Source organism: Ischnura elegans, chromosome 2 (assembly GCF_921293095.1).
Source record: "Ischnura elegans chromosome 2, ioIscEleg1.1, whole genome shotgun sequence".
Classification (NCBI taxonomy): Eukaryota; Metazoa; Arthropoda; class Insecta; order Odonata; family Coenagrionidae; genus Ischnura; species Ischnura elegans.
In genome coordinates, this window is record NC_060247.1 from 127,977,253 (window position 1) to 128,000,977 (window position 23,725).

General features: G+C 39.7%; 1 protein-coding gene across 1 annotated transcript in view; it reads left to right on the forward strand.

Annotated features, from left to right (window-relative positions):
• The window catches only part of LOC124154631 (semaphorin-2A-like), a 689,552-nt gene that overhangs the window by 427,941 nt on the left and 237,886 nt on the right, over window positions 1-23,725 (forward strand). The window lies entirely within an intron of this gene.

Genomic DNA, 23,725 nt, shown 5'->3' on the forward strand with positions numbered 1-23,725 from the left:
TCGTGTTCAAGTGTGCTGGAGCTTTTGCGTGTTGGGGTGTTTGCGACAGATACTTGCGACTTTGAGTCCAAGAAAGGTGATCAGTGTTGAGTGACTTGGGAATGCTATCTTTTTATGTATTTTTCCTTCTATATTTTCTCATAATTTTAGAAAAAAATTACACCATAATGTTTTTTCCGGCCATATTTGGTGATAGGATTTCTCCGAGAAGATTATATTGAATTTATTTGAAATAAATATTCACGCCAGTCCATTCTCTGCCGTATATCAGAAATATATTTTAGTTATGGACAAAAACACGTTATTTTAAAATGGAAACTATTTAAAAGAAATTTTGTAAATACACCGAAAGTATATCAAATTGCTTATGCGTGTATTTATTTTGCTTTGTGTTGTAGTTCAGTTGAGGTCAGAAATGTGCGGTTATGAATTAATACCATTTGCGATGTATCTTAAAAAAATGGTAATTCAGAGTCGTTTTTTAACCGTATGCCTCCACCAATAATGGTAAGTAGGTCGTTAAAAATCGAGCTGTTACATCAGTTTTGCTAAACATTAACCTGAAAAAAAATTGTATCCATTATTTTATTGTTATCTCTTATACTTTTGGTGCACCTTTTCTCTAGATACCTCCGATAAGGCTCGGATCAATGTAAAATAATAAAATTTTGCACTCTGTTTTAATTTACGTTTTGGCTAATAGGTTTATTACAAGTATTTTAAGTTTATATATGCCAGCAGTGTCCATTAAAAATAAGAAAAGGTGAATTACAAGTATTCCGATGCAGACAAAAGTTGCATGCGTATGCTCCTTCTCTTTCGATTCTATTTTATATGTCGCTGGGACGAATAAAAGTGGGAGGGGGTGCACAGTGGATCTGGATGGAGGCCGCCTGATGGGAGCGGGAGGAGGGATTGTGCGGGAGGGGTTCACGGGGCGAGACATATAACGGGCACCGAAGATAAAAGATATTATTGTGAGACTATGGGAGGAAGAGAAAGAGATGGGGTGAGTCGGTGGAGGCGATGATCCGAGCTCGTTTCAGCGGGGCTGTGGAAGGCATCAATTGGGATCAAGGCGCCACACTTCCTTCCCCTCCGTCCCCCTCCTCTTTCCCCGTTCACTAATATCACCAACAATTCGACTCCTTGGCAACCTCACCTCTCTCTGTCACTCACACTCCGAATTCTTCACCTCAGGTGAGGTCAACTGTATTCGGAGAAGGAGCAACATAGAAGGAGCAAGTAATTTATTTTTTGTCTTCTTTATTTATCTAATTTTGTCCTCTTTATAATATATGCAGTAATATAGGTTAAGTCTTGTATTTAGAAATAATGTAACAAACACTGTTTGCTGGGAAGTTTATTTTTTATGGTATAGTCACTATGGAAAATACCAGGGTTGTTGGTTATTTCCATGGAAGATCTTAAAAGAGCAATAAAGCTTTGTAAAGGGCAAAAAAGAGGATAACTTAAAGTTAATACAACAAAGAAATTTTCCTGCGATAAAGCGCCAAAAATCAAGGTTCTTGAGGATAAACGTTGGAATAATAGAGGCATCGATAACCAAAAACCTATAAATCGAAAGAAATATCAAGAAAGGTTTTAATTTCGAATTAATCACTGCTGCAAGCGTTCAGTGGCTTTTATAACTCAATTTTGGGCTATAAACCTGCAACCGTCATCCATCCCATTCGTTCTCTACGAGGGTAATTTGCGTCTTCAAAGATAACATATATATTACCCGATTCTGACGCTAGGCGTTTAAACGCGATGTAATCAATAAATTTTCTCCATATAAAAGAGTGGTCAGCACAAAAAAATTCTGCTATTCATTACTACGCATCGCGGTTCACTAACTATTTCTTTTATATTTTGTGAATTTCAGTTTATGAAACGCCATTCTGGTCTAGAGAAGTACTGTTTCCTGTTTCAGGTCTGGTTATGTATTAAGTGTAAGTTCTTATCGTAAGTTAGAAGTTATTACGTAGTTTTTGTTGACTTTAATGTTTCTGTCAAGGTTCTTTGGTATTAATTATTATTTCTTATAGTTTCCTAACGTTAAAGCAAGCTAAATTATTATTTCTGTGAAGTCTTAAGGACTTTGATGGTCCCCGGGGATAAAAGTTCATTATTATTATTGAAACGTTTTATTTACTTCAACTCCTTTGCTCAATCTAACATTTCCCATATCCTGTCAACCCTCATCTCTTAACTTTCAGCTTTATATAAAAGATCTTAGTCGGGGCGGGATTGCTCTTTTGCAAACCTTGTTCCATTCTTTTCACTTCGCGCCTTGTTTTATTATCCTCGCCAACACTTTTCGGTGTTCTATTTACTAATCTCGTCCACCATTCATTCCTCCTATCAACCCTCGGGCAAAGAGCATTGGAATCATCAGTCACTTCGAAGAGTTATTTTATCGGGCCTAATCGATGTATTGATAGATGCTAGTGTCTTACTCTGAATCGGTCTTTTAGAATTGCTCAAGTTTTAGAGTGGGCACAAGTTTTTGAATCAAGCTTAAATTATAAACATCAAAGCATTATGTATTTAATGATTATTCTCATACTTACATCATTATTGTGTCGTCCGGAAGTATTAACCACCACTTACCACATTTCGTGAAAAACTTGATGGATACCTACAATGTAATAGCTATTTCATAAATGATTCCTTTCTTAAACCTAAACCCGGGGATTAAATGAAAGATATTCTGGTTAAGCTAAAGATAATATTTAATTTCTGTTTTTAACATGACGTAGTTAATTTGTACCATTTTATGACCTATTTTAATTTCGACCCTCTTTGCGACGTGGTGCGATGGCCGGTTATTCTTCCCTTCCCTGACCTCTGCTATCATCTCCTTCAACCACATGTTATGATCATGCTCTCGGTGCCTTTCATACCTTTGATACGTGCGTGCTGTCGACTCGCTAGTCTCAACCAGCCGAAATTAGCTCCTCCTCCCGCCCATTCTCCCCCGAGTGCCCCTGCTTGACATTGACCCAGTTGCAGAAGTCTCCCATAGTGTGACGCGGAACGTATTTGCCCGTTCGTCCGCCGAGACGCTCGCCCTCACTTGTCTCTCAAATCCGGAGATCATTTCTTCCCCCTCTTGTTTCAAGATCCAAGCCATGAATATTACAAAAGAGAACCCTCAAGTTTGCCTCAAAATGTGTTGTCACTAACCGCGCATAAAATGGATTTACGAAAGTCTCCACGTGCGTTGTTGACAGACAAATTGATCCGGGTTTCACAGGAATGTAGGGTCAACTTAGGAGTTTAAATCGATATGTATATACAAGATGATGAGATCTATCAAATTGATAACTTTTGAATGCTATTCCTCGCAATAGCAAGCATTATGCTGCAAAATATTTGTAGAAAGTTCATCGCATTGCCTTCATCACCACGGCGCGGACAGTTTTGAAGACCGATTAAAATGCGACCGAAGTGGCAACAGAAATGAGCCGCCTATGGGATGGAATTGGGTCTTCACTATGCAGTATCCTTGGTTCAAGCAGTGCGGAAAATACTGTCGCTACACGGAGACATGGCTCACTGCTCTTCGACATCCGTTCCATTCGAACACACTCTTTATCATAGAGCACCCGCGGTGTGTTCCTATTTTCCCGTTCTTGCATTCGCAAATGAGTCCTCCCCGTTAAAGTCTCACATTTTCAGTCGCTCTCCAATTCATTAATTTTTTTTGCCTCCGCCATTGTGCGGAACCGATCTTTGCGTTAGTGGACTGCTGTTCTTTCAGTTTTTTTTCTTTATTTGTTGACGGATACCAAATACCTACTGTGCCACAAGTGTTTTTTCAAGAGGAAGAATAGTGGCCTGAATTACTTTTCTCTCTTGCCCATATTACATGCGCTGTCACATCTCATTTTGGGGCTCACGTGGTTAAATTTATACTATTCCTATTTCCATTGTATTTGTATCCTTTTTATAATACTCATGGAAAAGATGTAAAAAGACTCTTACATTATGGCAAAATATCTTCCTTATTTCATATTTTTTTAATATGAATAAAATACTAGTAGGCAACAATGTACGTTCTTACAGTTCTTAATTTGCTCCGTTTCTTTTGAAAGACTGCGGGGGAAAAAAGAAGCATCCTGTGCACAAAGTAGAAAGTTTTCGAGTGTGCAAAAAATAATGCGAATGAATTTGTGCAAAAATACGTCATATCTCTTCAAGCTGTAAGAAATGCTAGGTTTTTGTAATTAGATGAATCCTGGCGACTAATCGCGACCGCTGGCAATGTACTTTGACGCTCTCTATTTTTTTCTTATTTCATGAGAAGTTTTTATCGCCGAAGGGTTGATAGAGAGTCCAATCCAATGTTTCATCTTAATCTTCGAGTTTCTCTTGTGCTGTGAAGTTTTGAGGCATTTTCTTTCACTGTGAGGTGCTTTGCATTTCTCGAAATCTTCCTAAGTATCCGAAAACATTATTGCAGCTCTCAGTTTATTGAGGAGTGAAGGAGTGGAACGACCTACCTGAAGATATTTTTAAGATCTTCCCCGCAAGTGCCAAAATTTTTAGGAATAATTGCTCATCGATTATTGGTTGATTACATTGTGGTTTACTATGGAGAGTTTGAAGTTGGGTTGTTTGGGTCAATCTTAATTTGCTGGTCGTGTGAAATTAGAATTAATTTATTATTTCTCTAACCATAGGTGTATTTTCTGTTTTTTTATTTTGAATTAGATAGGAAGACTAGTGGTTTATGTGTTTAAATATTATACTGTCACCAGGAAATAGCCTACTTGCAGTATTGTGTAATAAATGAATGAAATAATTTCCACTCCGCTCTCATACGTCACGCATGCATTTCATCATGACGAAGAGGTCCTGGGTAAACATTCAGCATCGGAGGAGACTCCGTCTTCCATGCTGTTGAAGTATTATTGAGTAGATGCGGGAGAAAGTTGACACCCTGAGTCCGAAGTCCCACACGCTGTTTAGTAGATTTCTACTGATGTGACATGCAGGGTATGGTGAAAGGGAGGGGATCGCGAAGAGGCGAAGGGCTGGACGGTAAGGGAATATTTGGATAATATTCTGGGGATGATCATTGTTGCGATGGGTGACGCTATAGGCACATCTGCCATAGTATTCTCTTCATCAGAATATATTGAAAACTCCACCGCCATCTTCCCAAATATTTTTTCTTCTATCTTTCAATATTCCTCTTCTTCCGCCGGCGCCATCTCGCTTTGCTTACTCCGACAGTGTCTTTGCAAAACCTCTACCCTTTTTTCTTTTCGCTTTTTTCCTACCTACTCTATATGTATCCTATGTCCTTAATGGTGTACGAGAAAGCTTGGAAGGAATGTTGGATTCTGGTGGTGGTGAGTTGGTGAATCCCGATTTTAACGGCAACGCTGCTGATAGCCAATAGATCGTACTCACCGTAGTAATTCAGTCCATGGTCTCTTCCTACTCTTGCGGCCATGAAAAAGAAATAATTGCAGTAAAAACACTGGCCTATCTCATTTTATTTGTTATAGCCTGTAATCTGCTAGATCGTTTTAGGAAATCCATGGTGCTATCTATTTCAGTTCAATCTTAAAATATTCGGTAGGTCAAGGTGCGAAAGTTCATTGACGCAGTACTCATTGATACGAGCATTTTAAAATTGAGCTCAGTATTTCAGATCATCGTCTATATTTAAACTGTTACCTAAGTTTGTCACTGAATCATAACCTTCTCTTCTTCATGATATATTTGATTTAAACTTTCGAGGGTTTTTGTACCGCTATGAATTCTGTCTGGACGTGCTACATCTTTTCCCTGCCTTTAATGGGCTACTCATTTTTTCTCTTTCGTTTCAATTGGGCACATTGTTAAAAATGTGTTAACCTCTTAACATTACGAAATATATTTAATGGTGCTTTAGATTGAAATAAGATGTAGTTATGTTTACTCTCAAGTCATTTGATATTATCGTAGCTTTAGAAACAAGTATCTGCCGGTTCCTTGATTTTCCATGATGGTTTCGATGGTTATTCTATTTAAATTTGAAATATTTCGTAACAACTTTGGCTTTTCTGCCCTCGCCTTCTCTTAAGTACCCATAGGTGCTTAAAATATTTCAGCGGATTATAGAGCTATTGAAAGTTTTTGTTGGCGCCCGAAAAATTTTAAAAATTCCCATAAAATGGATGGCTGTTCAACTTTGTTGAAGAAATATGCGGCAAGGATGCTCGTGGATGACAGGAATAAGTCCTCTCCTGCGTAGTGGTCATCTGTCTCGACTGCTTGTGCTATTTTGGTATTTGTTGGGGCTGCGTACATGCATCTCTTTTGATGTACATGGCAATAGCAGGTGTGGGTTTAAAACAAGAGAAGGTCGAAAGGTATTTGGCTTTCATGCATGCTCTGCTCCAGGCTAGGACGGGGATGACCATAAAAGGCTAAAGTGTAGGCCAGGGGAGAGCAGCTGATCTCTATTGTTCTGCATTTTTTTTTTAAACTTCCGCGAATATTTCCGAGGTGCCTATTGTCAGCGAGGGTGACCGCGACCCAACCAAAGCGATGCTGAACCACGCTGCATCCTTTTCATATCTGCAGAGGCCCTCTTACAGCAACCTGCAGTTTCATCAAGAGCATGCGGGCTCGTGTAAAACGCAGCAGTAAACACACCGACCCGTCGGAAACAGACGAGCTCGGCTTTAATTATTCTGAGCTGTGGCAATAGTGGCTGGCCAAAAAGTACCCACTGTCATCGCGTGGTAGAAATAAAGGTTAGCGAGGTGACCACAATGGGAGAGTAGGAGGTAGAGGTGGAGAGAAATACATGGATGAAGGGAACAAATGGTGTGAACAAGGCTCCAATCGCTGACCGGTCGTACTTCCGTATGGGCGCTGCTGTCTCTCCGCTATGTTTCCGTTTATGGCCGCGCGAAGTCGGCGTGGCGCCAGCCGTTTATTGGTATTTGTTCACGCATAATGAATGCCTGCCCCGTCGGTGTGACCGAGGCGTGTGAATAAATAACGGAAGAGGAAGAAGGGACAACTTTCCGGGGTTATCATGCAGACGCGTTCCCTCTCTCGTTACTCCGACAGCTTCGGCCTCGCAAATTACCAACCTCCATCTTCTCGTTCCCACTCCACTCCACGTTTTCCTCCCCTTTTTTAGCTCGTCCCGACGTGGTAATTGGTAATCGGAAACTTTGAAGGGCAAAAGGGTCGAGATGGGCAGCGAAACCTTTCCTTCTTCCCGCGCAACACACAACGCAGATTCCCATCTGTTTTTCCGTCACATCTCTTTCACATGGCCCGTTTACCTCTTCCCTCACTGTCACCAAGAATGACCAATTATGCCATATTGTGGCTTTCTTATGGCCATTTTAGGGTTAATTAAAGGCGCAAAATTGACTTATAAGCATTTAAAGTGAACATTACGTTGGGAAGGGTATAACTCTAAATTTAATGATGTCTAGATATAATTTGAAATTTGTTTTCAAGAATTTTAAAACACCATTATCTGAAATTGTTACCAAGCTAACATTAGCATTGAAACTAAGCTATGATTCATATCAGAAAAAGGACATCTTATTATTTCCATTACCTTACGCCATGTATGCCGATATGTTCTGTAAGATAAAGGTGAAATTAATAAAATTATGTTCTAGCGAATATGCAGTTTGTTCTGATTGGCGGAGAAATTTATGGTACCGATAAAAAGGAATAATTCACTGATATTTAGCATTATTATTTAAATTCGATGCGTAGCAAATAGCCTGAGATTCAAAATTTTGTCATATTTATTAATTTTCCCTCTCTCATTGAATGGCCACCAATTCCTCTACACATATGAGCTAAGAAAATTTTTTACTAGATAACCAAGATATATATATATATTGTGACGGGTGGTCACGATATTTTTTCTTTTCGTCCCATGTCAGCGCGCCTCACGCGGCTACGATCTTCCCCGTGGAAGATTACGTGGATCGGGCGAAGTGACTCTGACCTTTATGTAGTATAAGACGGTAAAATACCATGGTTTTAGTTCCCATTCAATTGTACCCATAGGATGTAAGGCGATCACGCCACTTGTGCAGTGACGTGATTGGCTAAAATTCAAAGTGAGTGACGTGTGTCAGCTTTCCGTAACGGAAAAATCGGGAATAGCGAGGTTACGTGGTAGGAGGAGAAGTGGGGATGAAGTCAGTTGGTGAACGGACACGGTACTGGTCTGTTGGTGGAGAGGGAGACAAGCCTGTCTCGAGGTACCAGCAGTGAGAGAGCACATAATTGGGAGCTGGCAGTCAATGCTCAGCTGTGAGAGGGAAGGAGACCCAAGAAAGGCAACGGCTGTGATTGCAGAGGTGTGTGACGGAGAGCGACCGGGGGAAGTGGAGCAGTTTCTGATTCCGGAGCACGGATAAAGGTGCTGGCCCAGGCGTTTGAGAAGGCGACATCTGTGCCGAAAGTGAGGCCGTCGCTGCGCTTGTGGGCCGTTTTCATCCGGAGCAGCCAAAAAGCTCCCCGAATCGCTGGCGACGGAGTCGTCGGGAACCACAGACTGCCATGCCCATAAGTATCAATCTCCAGTAATTATTCCCGTATTATCACATTCCCAAGTGCTTCAAGCAGTACCAAGAGGGTAAAGATTACCACTCTAAAGTCCGTCTACTTCATCCAAATACCGGTGATTCATGTAAAGACCAATCAAGTCACTTTCGCAAGAGTTCATGCGAGACTGCAAAAAGTCAATAACTGCACCGAGTTTTTAAATAGTTAATTGAACAGAAAAGGACTATTGATTGCACGTCTTACGCCCGTAAATAAGGGCAATTTAATGTATCATAATTTCCCGTCTTTCCAGGAGGCAGACGAGGAACATGTAATGGCTTTTCAATTCTTATTTCTTTGTGTCATCAAGGGTATTTCATCTTTTTGCTTGTGTTCATTCATCCATCATTAGTTTGTAGATTAGGCTTAGTATTGTTCAAGGGTGATTTTTCATCAGTGCGTTGATGGTTTTTCGTTGTTTTCGCCAAAGTCTCAACAATAAATGGTGATTTTTGTGCATAATGTAAAAGGTCAGTGTTCATTCGTCGGATCCTCAAACCCTTGTCCGTGTGTGAGTCAAACAACCAGTGTCCGCATTGTCATATTGTCCAACCGTATTAACAATTATTTAATCCTGGGAGTTTGGAACGTCCTTGCTTCTACCGGCAAAGCTAGTTCGTGGGCCGCGGTTTTGGGTGGCGCCCTAATAAACGATCTAAGATCGTATTCTTCTGCAATATTTTTCCCAAAATCACATTCTACCGAAACCAGATTTCGGAGTGGCGAGCTGTCGGGGAAGGAAAGAAGGAGGGGGTAACACTCGGGGGCGTGAGGGCTGAGACGGGTCGACGGGCTGGCAGGGAAACGGGCCTAAAGAGATAGAAACGCGACCTGTGTGAATGTGAATTTGAAATATATATATATATATATATATATATATATATATATTTAAAGTCACCCGCCCTCTCCAAAAGTCGCAGTCAGTCACTATCTCCACACCCTCACCTTGCAATCGTCCCAGGTGTAAAACCTGCAAGATATTCTCTCCACCCCCTGCCTCTTTTCTCCCCAAGCTTAAATTCCTACCGATTTTCCCCTCCACTACTTGTACTTCCACCAACATCATTTACCTTCTTCACTGTAATTTCTGCCCTGCTTTCTACATTGGCCAATGCACTACCCCTCTCAATCTCAGAATTAACAATCATCGCGCCTCCTGTTGTCCATCTTCCCCCCACTCCTCTCTACCAGTTCCTACGCATTGTCTCTCACATGATTCCATTTTCAATCAATGCTACAAAGTATCCATTATTGCCTCCCTCCCTCCCACCGACTCCGCCCTCAACCTCCACACCCTCGAATTGGCGTGCATTTGGCACTTTCAAGCCAATAGCATTCCGGGCCTGAACGTCGCATCCTAACCCCTATTCCTAACTCCCCCCCCTCATACACCTCTCCCCTTACCCCTCTTTTCCCTTTTCCAACCCTCTCCTTTCCTCACCATTCATTCTTCAGCTGACGAAGAAGTCTGAAGTGCTGCGATAGCTTCGAGTTTATTTATTCAATGTGAGTGTTTCTTTTTTGTGTCTCTTATATACGCCAAAATAATGGTACTGTTTTATTTTTTCTCAAATATCTATTTTTCTATAATATAAATTTTCTGTTGAAATAACTATTAACATACTTTGGTTGATAGAGGTTAACGTACCGAAAACAAGACGCAAAGCCAGTGGAAAAAATCTTCTATTAACGTGTAGTAGGGAGATAAAACTTCAAATGGGAACGGATAATGACTTCCATAGCTGATAGCGCGAATTGTCAATATTTATGGACAGTAAACCATATATTTGCTACCTGACTGAACAGACCAAAGAATAGCAAAGAGCTAGCTGTAAATAAATTGTTCGTGCATCTGGAAAATGGAAAAAACGTAGTTCAATGGGACAACTTCACAAATTAAATTAGAAAAAAATGATATAATCAGTGAGATTTGTTGTTTTACTTACATATGTTTGTCTACTCTTCAAATTATTGCGTTAGCTTCGAATTTATGTGGAAGTTTTTTCTCGAAGTACCTATTGATAAATTATATCCCTCTGGGAATTCTTTTGTTCCCCATAAGCTTTGCTGGCTTATTAATTAAACAGGTGAGATAATTCGAGTGATGTTCCGTGGAAAACCCTTCTATGTTGCCAACTTTTACTTTTCGCAAGCATCTTTTTTATACACCATTTAATGTCGGGAAATTTTAACCGAATGAGATTAGAGAATTGGAAATATTCAGATGAATGATATGGGTCGAAATGGACTCAGTCTTTGCATCAAGTGCCGCGCAATAGTAATAGTAGGAATGAGTCTCATACCGGAGGGCTCTTGCGTGGCTGGAGTTTGAGCATCCACCGAGCTAATCTGTGGCTTCGGGAGGATGGTGCTAGGGATTAGTTTTATGCGACTGGGACATATATACATATAAATGGAAAAATACGAAAAACTGTTCTAATCCCCGGCATCCCTTCTAATCCTGGGAATAGTTTCATTTCGCTCTTCCCTTCTCTCTTTTCATAAACAACCTCTTCCTTCTGTATATCCTGTATTTCACGTAACCAAAACCAATAAATTTTGCGTTTTATTCTGTTTAATCTCACACAATAATACCTCTCGGTTCGAAAAAGGATTTAATCTCAATCTTCCAGGCCCTGCACTCAAGGAAAGGTGAAAATAATTCAGGTATTCTCTATTGGAGCGCAAGTTTTAGCTTAGTAGTGCTAGGATTGAGTTTTTATTCTCGAGAAGGAATTAACGGAACCACTTTTCTGTTTTGCTATAGTTGTACATACTTGTTTTGACGAAATATATGAGGAAAATAATGGATTTTTTAAATTTGAAATTTTAGTCTTCCATTATGAGCGTTATATTTTTTATCTAAATCAATACTTCCCCTCAGGAAATAAAGGTGAAGATAAATTCGTATAAAGTCAAATATTGGGAAATTGGATTGTTATGTACCGATATTAAAAAGCACTCTAGGTAGTTTTGCCAAAAATAAATATCATGTAGATACTAAAATGAATGGTAAAAGAAAAAGTGTCCAAATAAACTGTATTTACTGCTACGAAAGCAAATATTGCCAGAAAAATTTGATTGTAAATTTTTGGAATGGAAAATTTTTCATGCCATATGTAATAATCATAAAAAATGTGGTGACATACTGCGAAAAACATAGGTATCCCTAAATAATTTTAGTTTTTTGATTACCTTAAAATATAAGTACCGATACGCGAGCAGTTTTATAAATATTTGCCTCGCTCTGGTACTGGAATCGCTTTTTAATAATAATTATAAAAATGATGTTCTCCTTTTTAACGATTTCCCCGCTTATTTCACACTTGTCACTATTGCCTTGAAGAAACAGGGATCCAAGTGCCAATTGCCTAGCTAATACGAAGGATTGGATCGCTAGAGTGTGATAAAGTTGAAGGTGGTGGTGCATATAGATTCACGTCTGGAAACGGGGATGTGCGGTGTTGGAAAATAGAAATCTATTTGGGGGGTCGCAAAATGCATCTGCATTAGAAACGAGTGGAATTGAGGTTGGAAGGGGACTTCGGGGTGAGTTTCGGAATGAATATTGCAAATATCTGCCTCCCACATCCGTTATATATGAATTGCAATGAGGATTTTTTTTCTGTCTGAGGCTTCCGCAGCGCCGGATTACAGTTATCTCCACAGCTTCCGAGTTAGCTGTGTCGAAGTCGATTTCCGATGACGTTTCGATTTAACGGCTTCGATTTTGATTAAACGATTGCGATAGTCGTTGATCCGGAAACTTCCACGAATATTCCACGAACTAAATTATTGTAGTTTCTCAATACTACCGGGTAGGATTTGTTTCTACTCTTAAGTACTCTTTCCTGCGTTATTACTTTTAACTTCGACGTGTGGTTTCATTCATGCATGAAAATCTTTCCTTAACTAAAAATGGAAAAAATAACGGGGCTTCCTATTTCTTGTGACGTAGTTTGCCTACCAATAATTAAAATACTTCATATTTGAAAAACACTTCGTTTGCCTGACGTTACTTTACGTTTGAACTAATTTTGCACTGAACCACTATATACCGATTAAGTTTCTATCCAAATGGCTAAATAAACTAAATTTGAAACCTTCTACATATCTACATCTACATAAAACCCTGCGAGCCACCTCTAGGGTGTTTGGCAAGGGGTGATCAATCACCAGCATGCATCATGCAATTGGACTCCAACATGCACACCACACGGTCCAAAAAACGTCACGTATACAAAAACATTATACTACCATATGCTGTTAGAAATAATAATGAAATTAAAAAACATGCATTTAGTTTTACGTAGGTTAGTAGGCTACACTACAAGTCATGCAATGTATTTATGAGTTCTATCGCTACCGTTATAATCTCTTATTGATCGTGGAAAAAAAGGCATTCTGAATCTGTCTGTTCTACAATCTATCCCTCTCATTTCATTTATATGATCATATCTTCCATAGTATGTTGGCGTCCGTAAGATATGGCTAACTTCGTTAAAAAGACACTGTAAGACAAAAGACACCTTTTAGTATCTGTTGTCCTATCTCCCTCGCATTGCCATCCACGATGAACTGCGAGAGCTAAAATCTAGTTGTATGAGTCTCGGGACAATTGCCATGAGAATCCAGTAACCTGGATAGCGAAGTGTTCAGTGCAGTAATCCGGAATGTCTTAGGCCAGTGGTTCGTATCCCAGCTCAGAATTCGTACAAAGTTTACCGCAGGTCACGTGGGGAAATTTATATGAATTTTTATTAGCTTGGATATACGCCTCCGTTCGAATAGTACTTTTGTGCGTTAAAAAAACACTCTCCACCCAATATCCTCCCTGACCCCTTCCACCCCAAGCACCTCCCCAAAAAGTTATATCTTCCTCCGGCTGGCAAACCTCTCCCGTCCTCCATTCCGATTTCTCTCTCCTATTCCAGCAATATCGCTTCAAAATCCCTCCCTCTCACCCTTTTCTTGCCTTCCGAAACGGCGTGACCCATGCCCTGCGAGCTCTATCTAGAATATAACCTGGTCGTACGTCAAGGGCACGGCATTAATATAGGAAACCCTTACTGCTCTTAATTTCGTGTCAACAGCCTTCCTTTTTATCCTTTCATTAATACCTCAGACTTGTATTTATGTTGGAGTAGCTTAAGTTTGTAGAATAAATATCTATGAAGGGTACATAGCGCTGTGACAGACTATTATTGTACCATAGTGTATTGTTAAAGATAGGTCCAGCTGAAGTTTTAATGCATGTCATATAAATTTCCTAGCGTGTAATCACAAGAATTTTCAATTCATGTCTATTAATTTTTAGCTATGAGTTTTCATCTATTGCATTATTATCTCTGACTTACATACTTTTCGTGCTACCAAATGCCACCGCAAGTTGTGCATACGTTTCTTTAGCCTTCCTCTCAGTATCTTGTCTTGCGAGCTATTCAATTTAGAATTCCTTGGAAGTGACGTCACCACTAACCGATAAGAGATATCGGAATTTGCGAGGCAAGGGAATGAATACACGAAGGAATGAGCCGCACGTAAAAAAACGTGTGGATCTTCCGCTGGGGGAAAACTAAAATAAGTATGAAACGAGCACGTATAGTGGAATCTGAAATCATTGCATTCGTTTGCGATTCGAGGAATTTTTAATCTAATTGAATAATTGCCCCAGCACTCCATTATTTACCGTCGTCGTGGATTCCATTCTCTTCCGGATATATACCTGCCTCGCATACCTGCCTTCCTCCACCGCCCTCCATGTGTCCATCCTTCTCCCGCGCCAAATATCCGCTCCCCCAACACCAAATATCCCGGTCCCAAACCGATCCTTCTCCCTCCCTACATCCATGGTGCTACCGCGAGACCCCCCTACCACCCTTTTGCATAGCCTTCTCCCCCCTACACAGGCTGGCTTATAAAAAAATAGCAATGTATTCACTTAGGGATCCCTTGGCATGATATTATCACAGAGGAACCTGGTGAAATTTACGCCAAATTTTGCGGGGGGTTGGCCACGGTTGCACTGTTGGGAAAATATGCGTGAAGTTATTGGACACGCAGTGTCGTCGTCACTTTTTAATGCGCTTATCATAAATGCTATGTATGATATGCGGCATGATGTGGTGGAAGTTAGTAATATTAGGTAAATGAAGCATTGCAATATTTCCACAGAATTTATTCGAACAAAACGCGTTTCGTTGCTACAACATTATCATGTTTAATTGATGATGTTATCGTAGCTTGAAATCATAACGAAATAATGATACTGTTAGCAGTAAGATTTTTTGTAAGCCTGTCTTAAAAATATTGATCCAGGGTTCGTCAAATGACTTGAGGCAATTAATCCTATACCTATGAGAAATCCAAACGTCTTGCTTTCATTCAGGCCCTATTCCATAAAATTAATTAGCATTGACGATTCATAATATCTTGTGCAATTAGACGCGTAAATATTGCGCGTACACATTGAAATGTAAATTTACGAATGTTTGCTATTATTTTTTTACAAGTATTTTTTCTACTTAATCAAAGCCCGTGCTTGTACAGACGTGCTGAACAAGAGAACCCATGATCACCAGTTGGCTAAAACGAAGGCGATTAGTTAATGATGAAAGCATTAGTCTCGACCAGGAATGGATGATTAACAGCTCGCCAGCTTCTTTGATGGCCGTTTTAAGTGTCCACATTCTCTCCTGATCGCCGGCTCTCGTATTCATACTAAGTGCTAGCTCCAAGCGAACCCTTCCCCACGCCCGCCCTACACTCCCGATGCCGTTATCAGCCGCGTGGAGTAACCTTAGAATTTCCTCGTCACAATTTTCTCTCCTTCTCCTGCCCTTTCATTTACGCACTCCCCTTGCACATTTATTTTTCGATTCTCTTTGATTACTCGGTATTCCATTTGTTTCTTCTCACTCAATTTTGAGTTTTTAATAGCACCCAGTTTCTCCCAATGGAGAGGGTTTTTTTTACCGTGATTTCCTCTTGCCCGAATCCCTTTACGCCTGCGCATTATTTATTCGCCGGCGGAGTTGTTTTTACGTTTGTCTCGAATTTGGAATCAAACACGAATGAATTGAAAGTGCCATTAGGGCGAGCCAATGCAGGATGCTACTTCTTTTCCCGCTCTTACTGTCGCAATGGAAGGTAATGGACACCTTCAATAATAAATATGTTTTTTTTATTCGAGTCTGAGGTGGTCGTGATTTGTATTCTCTCTGTTGCTCATCATTTCTACCTCTATTTCCTGTGTTGCCATGTTACGACTCCTTCATGCAAATAGATTTCTAGGTACCTTGGTACCTAAAGGTATGCACCAATCTCCTGTAACTATCTTGTGTGTTATTTTCATTCTCTGGCGCATTTAATTTTTCGTGGTGACTTTTTCATTAAATTGTGCCTCCGTATGCTAATTGTATGCTTGAATGTTTTGATAGCATAAATACAAATTTTTTAGAGGCACAAAAGTTTTCATTAATCTTATTTATAAAAAAATATGAAATAGTTGGAATTTTAAATTTTGAGGTATGTTGAATGTTTTTTGTATTTATGCCCATGTAATTGTATAGTAGCAAATATGAGGTGCACACAATCACAAGGAAATATTGATGCCTTAAGTTGGCAAAAATTTTCTGGTCATTTCTTGAACATTTTATGAAAGTTTCTAATTGTTTTTTCCTCTTTTGCGGATATTGGTAGGGATTATTCTACTTTCCAGTCTGTGTTTTTTCTTGCTTAATATGAATAATCAATGGCAATTACTATTTGGAAAAATATTTCTCCTTATTGATGAAAAGAATAAACACACGTTTGCCAATAATGTAGTCCCGAGCTTATATGTCCTAATCTGCTGCCCGAATCATTTAATCCACTACGATTTAAGGTCACCTAGAATACTCCGCTTTTAAAAGGCGACGACATCGTTAAATAAAGAGATTTGAAATAAAATTATGTGTTAATCTGTATGACAGACAAACGATTCCACTGCGTAATCCCTGGATATTTGCAAATTTACCTATGCTACTTTATTTCCGCTATTGTGGCAGTGACCGCTAGGTATTGCAATAGGAATACAAATTTATCAAAAATTACACTATTTTGAATTCCTTTTATTTACACGTAACAGCAGATAGTGACAAAAATACACACCATAATATAAGCAGTAAGGAAAAAAGTAATTGCCATTCACTAATAATTTTTAGTGTTTCTTTTTCTTTACCGCACTGTCTTTATGGGTGAGTTTTACCGTCTACTTCAATGAATTTGAGTGTGGAAGACGATTTAAGGTTACCTATTAAATAGTTAAGGAAGGCAGAGAGCAATGTAGGCCAGTATTTTATTTAACTGACGGGATTGATTTTTTATGCTTGATGAGATTTCAATTTGAGTATTTGTTCGCTTTAATTATTTATAATGCTGTACGCCATTGGTTATGTATCTTAATATTTCAGCTAGGTGGCGCGTCGCGTAATAAGACTTTTACGTGTCACTACTTTTTAGGCATGCTTTCAAAGTATCCAATTGGCTATTTAAATTTTTTTGAAACCTTGTAGTGTCTCTTCGCATCTCTACGCCAAATTAATAATTTAGGTTAAAAGTTACTCAATGGAAAACTTAACTTCTTTTGCGTTGATGTTCACATATTTCACTATATCAAGGGCACGTTCGTAAAAAATGGTTAAAAAAGGGAAAAAACTCAATTTCATGGATGTCGACACTCAGTTAATGAACTTCAACATCATTTTTACTTCTGTCCCAACATTGTTTTAACCAAAGAAAACTCTGCTCATTTCATCGCAACTTATTCCAACGATATTTTTCTGTTGCTTAACGAAGGTGACTACTAAATTATGAAGTCATGATTGTTTGTTTGACAATTTTGTCCCGTTCGAAGCTGTTTGTCGGAAATAAACTGAAATAATTACCGATCGACTCAGCGAGGTAATGAGTGATTTGTTTGACAAGGGCTTTTGCTAATTATGTCTCTGTTTCATGAAATAAATTGAAAAACATTCATTGTTAACGCATTTTGCTTCTCGAAATTTGAGCAATTATTAATTGTTGGAGGCCTAATTGAGCTCGCTATTTTTTGCTCATTTCAGATATGGTGTGAAAGTGTATTCTGCGATATCTGAGAGTTGTTGCCCGAGCCCATTCAATGGGCTAATTCACACGGCAAAAAGGCTCGACAAGCAATTTATTACGCTTTTATTGAATCCACTGACGAGTGGTGGAGAGAAAGAGAGGGGAATGCGATAATGGTTTACTCTTATCCGTTTCCCCTCAAATCGGATTGCTCAATTGTTGATGAAAATTGATAATGTCACACTTTAATGAGGTGGAATATACGTATCTACTCCCGCATCGAAATTGAAGTCTAGACGGATCTACATCTACAAACTACCCTGCGAGCCAATTCCCGGGTTTTTGGTGGGGGGTGATCAATCACCAGCATGCAATTGGATTCCCGCATGCACACCACACGGTCCAAAAAACGTTACGCTTGCTATAAATTGAATTAGGATGACTAAAATGAGGTCGAATGGCCAATGAACCAAGTAAAACAAAACCAAGGAAGAGGAAAGAAAAACTGAGGGTAGGGTGAAGGTCACCAACTCAGCATCGACTGAAGTCGCACCTGATACCGGCCCGAAAAAGAGGGAGAAGGGGTGCTAATGTGCCGAGATGAACAACGCCAAGTGGTACTTTCTGGAACAAAAGACTGACAGAATGCTAGCGTATGAGGCGAATAGAAAAATACCGATACTTCCACTGCACAAACGCTCAACAATCGCCCACCGTATCAATACCGCTCATCTAGTAGCCTTTGTAGTACTAGATGAGCAGATTTGATTCGGCGTGCGATTGTTGAGCACATGTGCAGTGGAGGTATCGATACATCAGCGTGGAGCAGGGAATGGATGGGACGGTCTGATATTTGCCTGTTAATGCAGTGCTAAGTTCAGCTATGACGTATTGGACTCGAAAGAGGTGGTCATTGCATCGTAAGACGGTGGAACTCCAAAATCGCATAATAAGCTCGATCAAAATGTATACTAAAATGGTATCTAATAATTTGATCGAACCTTTGTTGATATCACTTTCCTGCAAAAACTTTTTTCGGGTTTCTGTGTGAGTAAGAAAATCTAAGGGCGCCAGCATGTTAGATTCCGTCTCGTTGCCCACTATCGAAGCCTCAAGGATGGCTGACGTGACAGAACCCGACACGTCAGCGCTCTTAGATAATTGTGCCCACACGGAACCCCGAGAAAAGTTTATCAATTCTCTTTGCCGGGAAAGTGTTTAATCTTACACTTTCACTGCAGATCTTTAAGTGACACTGTCAAATATATTTAAAAATCGCTTTTGAACCGTAGCGGAAAAAATTAATGCAAAGCTCATTGGCGTTTGAATGCGGCCAGCTCAGGAACTATTTTAAGACTAAAAACTCTAAGGAGGTTTTCCTTAATCTAATGGAAAAAACATAGACCTTGATAAATAGTTTATGCTTATGAATATTGAGGCGGGGCTGGAACGCTGATAAGGTACTCAAAACTCAGTCTACAGTCAACTATCCATATGATTATGAAAGGGAGGTGTTCAATTTCAACGAAAAGCAATCGTTTAAGAATCAAATGGTCATGCGACGTGCTTTGGACCTCATTTTAGGGTCGGCGGAGGTTTTAAGATCAGAAAAGCAACCACATTGTGTTGTTGGAGTTGTTTCGGGTTCCCCACCGGGTGAGGTTCTCGGGCAAGTATGACGATGACGACCCTGCCCCGATGACGATGACGACACAGCCATCGCAACGTCGGCAGTGATGGAGAACCTCACCCGGTGGGAAACCCGAAACAACTTCAACGTCATCATACGCCGGGAAAACCTCGGATCTTTCTTCCAGCGCATTGCGTGTTTACCAACCAATCTTCCTAGATCCCTAGAACCCTAGAACCCTAGAACCTCTGGTCCATAGGTGAGAATTTTTCCACTGCACCACCGAAATGATTGTGCCCTCAATTAATTTTCACTTGCCAATATTTCGGCTGTGGAAACATTTCAACGGAAGTACAGAGTTATCCGGCGAACCTTAGAAAGTATATCTTCAATTTTGCACGAAAAAGGGCTGGTAACTATAGTTTTTTTATTGAACTATACATTATTTCTACGATTGGTTATGGGTCCTAAAAAATGGTCCTATCGCCTATGTATTGGAAATGACAATATTTGCAGTGAGATAATTTAGTGAAAGAGTGGGAATGGCTGGTGGAGAGAAAGAGGGAAAAATATCCGAAAGAAAAGGGGTTTGAAACAAGCCATAGGTGAAGAAATTAAATTAACAAATCTTGTTTCTGGAAGAAAATGATGTTGAAGGTTTTGAATATCGGGAGTGGAAAAAAAACGTGAGTGCTAAGGGTTTAAAGGGAATTCTGTTATGTGGGAAAGGGTTGTTCTAACGCTGCTCGAAGCGAGGGGGATATTTGAGTAGAGCGAAGTAAATGAAACGAGAGCGGCACCGGGAAAAAAACAGAAGAATAACGAAAAGGCATTCCCTTTTGCATCCTTGTCGCTTGCTTCACGCTTCTGCTGAACATTTTCGCGGTTCGCGAAGCAAGAGGACGAGGAGAGCGGCCAAAGGAGGTGCGGTGCACGGTAAAGGAAGTGAAAGAGGCTGCTCCTCATGCAACTGAAGAGGTAGTGGGTTTTCTGGTCCACTACACTGCTCGGGTGGGTAGACGCTTGAACGAGAGGGTTGAGGCTGGCTGAACATCCCCTCCATTCCAGCACCTCCGTAGCGATCTCTTTTTTCCCGCTTTTTATTTTATACGTAATTTCTTCAGATTTTTTAAAATTCAAAGTATCTTTTTAGGGAATAGATGTAAGCAAATCTGTCGATCTGAAAGCTTGAGAAGCAAGGCCATTAGGTCTCTTAGAGACATAGACAATGGTTTTTAAAATTTTTTTTACCCCTTTTTATATTTATTTTCCTTCTGTGAAATTTTCTTTTGTGTGCACACCTCAGTGTCTTTCGAGTCAACGGCGTCTTGCGTATTTTTATCTCATTTTCTTCTTTTGCAGAGGAAAAACTTTGGCTCAGGTGCCCTATTTTGTGCAGTCCATTTCAGGACAAAGGTGAACTAAAGAGAGGGGTATATAGCATTCCAGGATGCTGGGGGTAAATTACGATTCGGAGAAGGTGGCACAAATAGAACGTCCGTGAGTAAATGAGATTTAGCAAAAGCTGAGGCCGCTGTACTGTGGCATGTAGGGGTGACAACAATTTTGTTGTAAAACAGGTATCTTGGAATGTGAAAATATAACATTCGGCACACTGTAAAGGTTCATGGAGGAAAAAATAATCTGAATGTATTCGTTGCTAAATGGATGGAATGACTCTCCTAGGAATGCATGAAATGGAAGGAAATAATGTATTTATGCGGAAATAAGTTTAAAAAATTTGTTAGGTGCATGAATATAATCTCATTATTAACACCTCCGATTCATAAAAGAAGAATGATGTTTTCTCGAGTCTCCTACGAGACTCACTTTGGAACTTAGTTCCTTAAATTCTTATATCTACAGTGGCATTGACCACCATCGAGACCCAACTACCAGCGTTTAAAAATAATTTTTTTGCGTCGTAATGTTTTCTTTTCGTTTCAGGTTAGAAGAGATGAGTACTACTGGTAGTCGGGGTTTCTAGGAGGCTGTTTAGTTGAAAAATAGTGTACTAAGATTGAGGTGGGAAAGTGGATTATACTTGACAACAATCGAGGAAAATGAACGGACAGGAATGGAATTTTCATGTTATTATTTGAGTGATCTATCTGAAGAACTTGTAGGATTTAATCTGAGGAGACAATAATTTTTAAACTCTTCGCCTGTTATCTCTTTAAATGAAACCGGAGCGTTACTGACCTGGAAAGAGAGTTTGCTTTACCTTTTGGAGAAGTAAAAAATTCTTTTATTCTGAATCATCATGAATACTAACGGGAAAGATGAACGACTTTCATTTAGTTAGATAACCTATGTGGGTTCTTAATTTTTGTATTCGCAAGCTTTGTGACTGACGTTCCTTCTTTTTAGAGCTGCCTGGATTTTCTTATTTTGCTGCTGAAGGGTGGATGTACTTATTCTCTGGCCATCATCAAGGATGCAGGTGGAATCATCACCTTTGCAACTCCTCTCGACGTACACGTACACGTTGCATTCCTCCGATATATCTGAGATGATGAGAAATGGTATTTGATCGCGCCCTTTTGGATTCTCTGTGGCTTCAGAGGAGAGCGAATGGGTATGATGGGGGTGGAATCAGTAACGTCAAATGAATAAATGAAGTGGGTATCCTTTGGGGTAAGGTTGATGAAATAATAAAACCTTCATGCCGCGGAACGGTTCACAATGCACTCCTCGCCTTTTTCTTCGCAATTTATTCGACCAGTTGACTACCATTCTTCTCAGTGGTGTTCCCGCTTTCTACAATTATCGCAAGTGTTGGCTCCTTATTCCATGGGTTCCTGTATGTCCATCAATCACGGTAAAAATTCTTATCTTACTTGCAATTCCTTCCGCCATTGATCGCTCCAAGAAAAATTTCAATACTTATCGTGCTGCTGAATTTATCTGCTGCATTAGCGTACCTTATATTCTGCGTACATAGGTACCAGTAAAGTTAATGTTTACACAATTTCTCCTGACGGATTGAAAATTTGGCTACAACGTTTAACATAAAATTAATTTAACCGGAATTATTTCTTCGCAGTAGTCTTTTTAAAATGAAATTGATCCTGTTAACCTCTTTTTCGGATTTATTAATTTTTATTAGATTTATTTGACTCTCCACGCCAATTAGGTGATCACAGTTAAAATCATGCGTCCAAAGCATTCTGGGAGGAAGGAAGCTGTCAGCTGTGGAATAAGCGTCTCGCGAAGGTTTTCATTTCTTCACTTTATGAAATAATTTCTCTGCAAGAAGTTGAAACGTTGGGCCAGAGTAGTCCTTTCGTTCTCACGGTTGTTTTCGCTACAACTAGTGGTGAAGATTATAAATAAAAGAATGGTGTTATATACTTTGAGCTTTTTTTACGAAAATTATGATTATTGAATCGCGTCATATTACCTGTCCCTATCTTTTCGTGTCTGCTGCTCTCTCCGGGATAAAATATATGGCAGCCACTGAATTAGGTGGATACTGAAAGGAGGAAAAAATTTGATTGCTTTTACGGGAAGTACGTAAAAGGTAATTTTTTTGACCGCTCAACTAAGGGAGTCATTGTGGCAAGCACCGCTGTTCTTTATTCCTCGATGGAATCTCAACTGCATGCACGGAGCGCAACTAAAAACATTCATTTTCATTGCGGTGGGAAAATGCGTGCGAAGAGAAAAGCACGGTGTATTTATCCTCCGAAAAGGCCCACACGTGGCACAAAACACCGACAAAGGACTTTTACTAAGTTTTGAAGATGCCAATGAAGATGTCTCCCACACTTTGCGCCGTCCTCCATCTTCGAAACCGCCACAACCGCTGCGCAGCTTAGATAAACTCTCACTCTAATTTCATCGCTTCTTTTGCTCAAATTTTGCCCATATCTCTCTCTTGCCTCCTCCATTCCCTATCTCTTCAGCCCTTTACATTTAATCCTCTGATTTTCTTATCTTTTCCATTTATCAACTGTTTCTTTTTCCCTTAGTGCATTCACTTGTTGAATTTCTATACGATGACGCACTCTCTCTCCGTTCTTTATCTCCCACCAGCTTACTTATTTTGATTGAATATCTTCTTAGACATGGAGATAGCGACCTTATTCCCGGTGCTGTGTTAACATATATCTGCTGTGCGTATTTATAAAAGAAAATTGCCTATACTAAGCGAAAAGCGAAGTATTAGATAGTTTTTGCTTGTGCAATAGATGTTGGTTCATTAGCAGCTTGACACTATTTATAATGACAGTCATTACGTGTGGTGCTCATATCTACGAGTTTCCTCGAAGGAAATATGGATTATTAGATGAAGTTATTATAAAATTATCGCTTCACCTCCTTAAAAAATGGAATTAGCAATAAAACACTCAAAGTATCTAAAAAAAAACACCACAGTATGATAAACTTAGATAAAAAATCATTTATTTC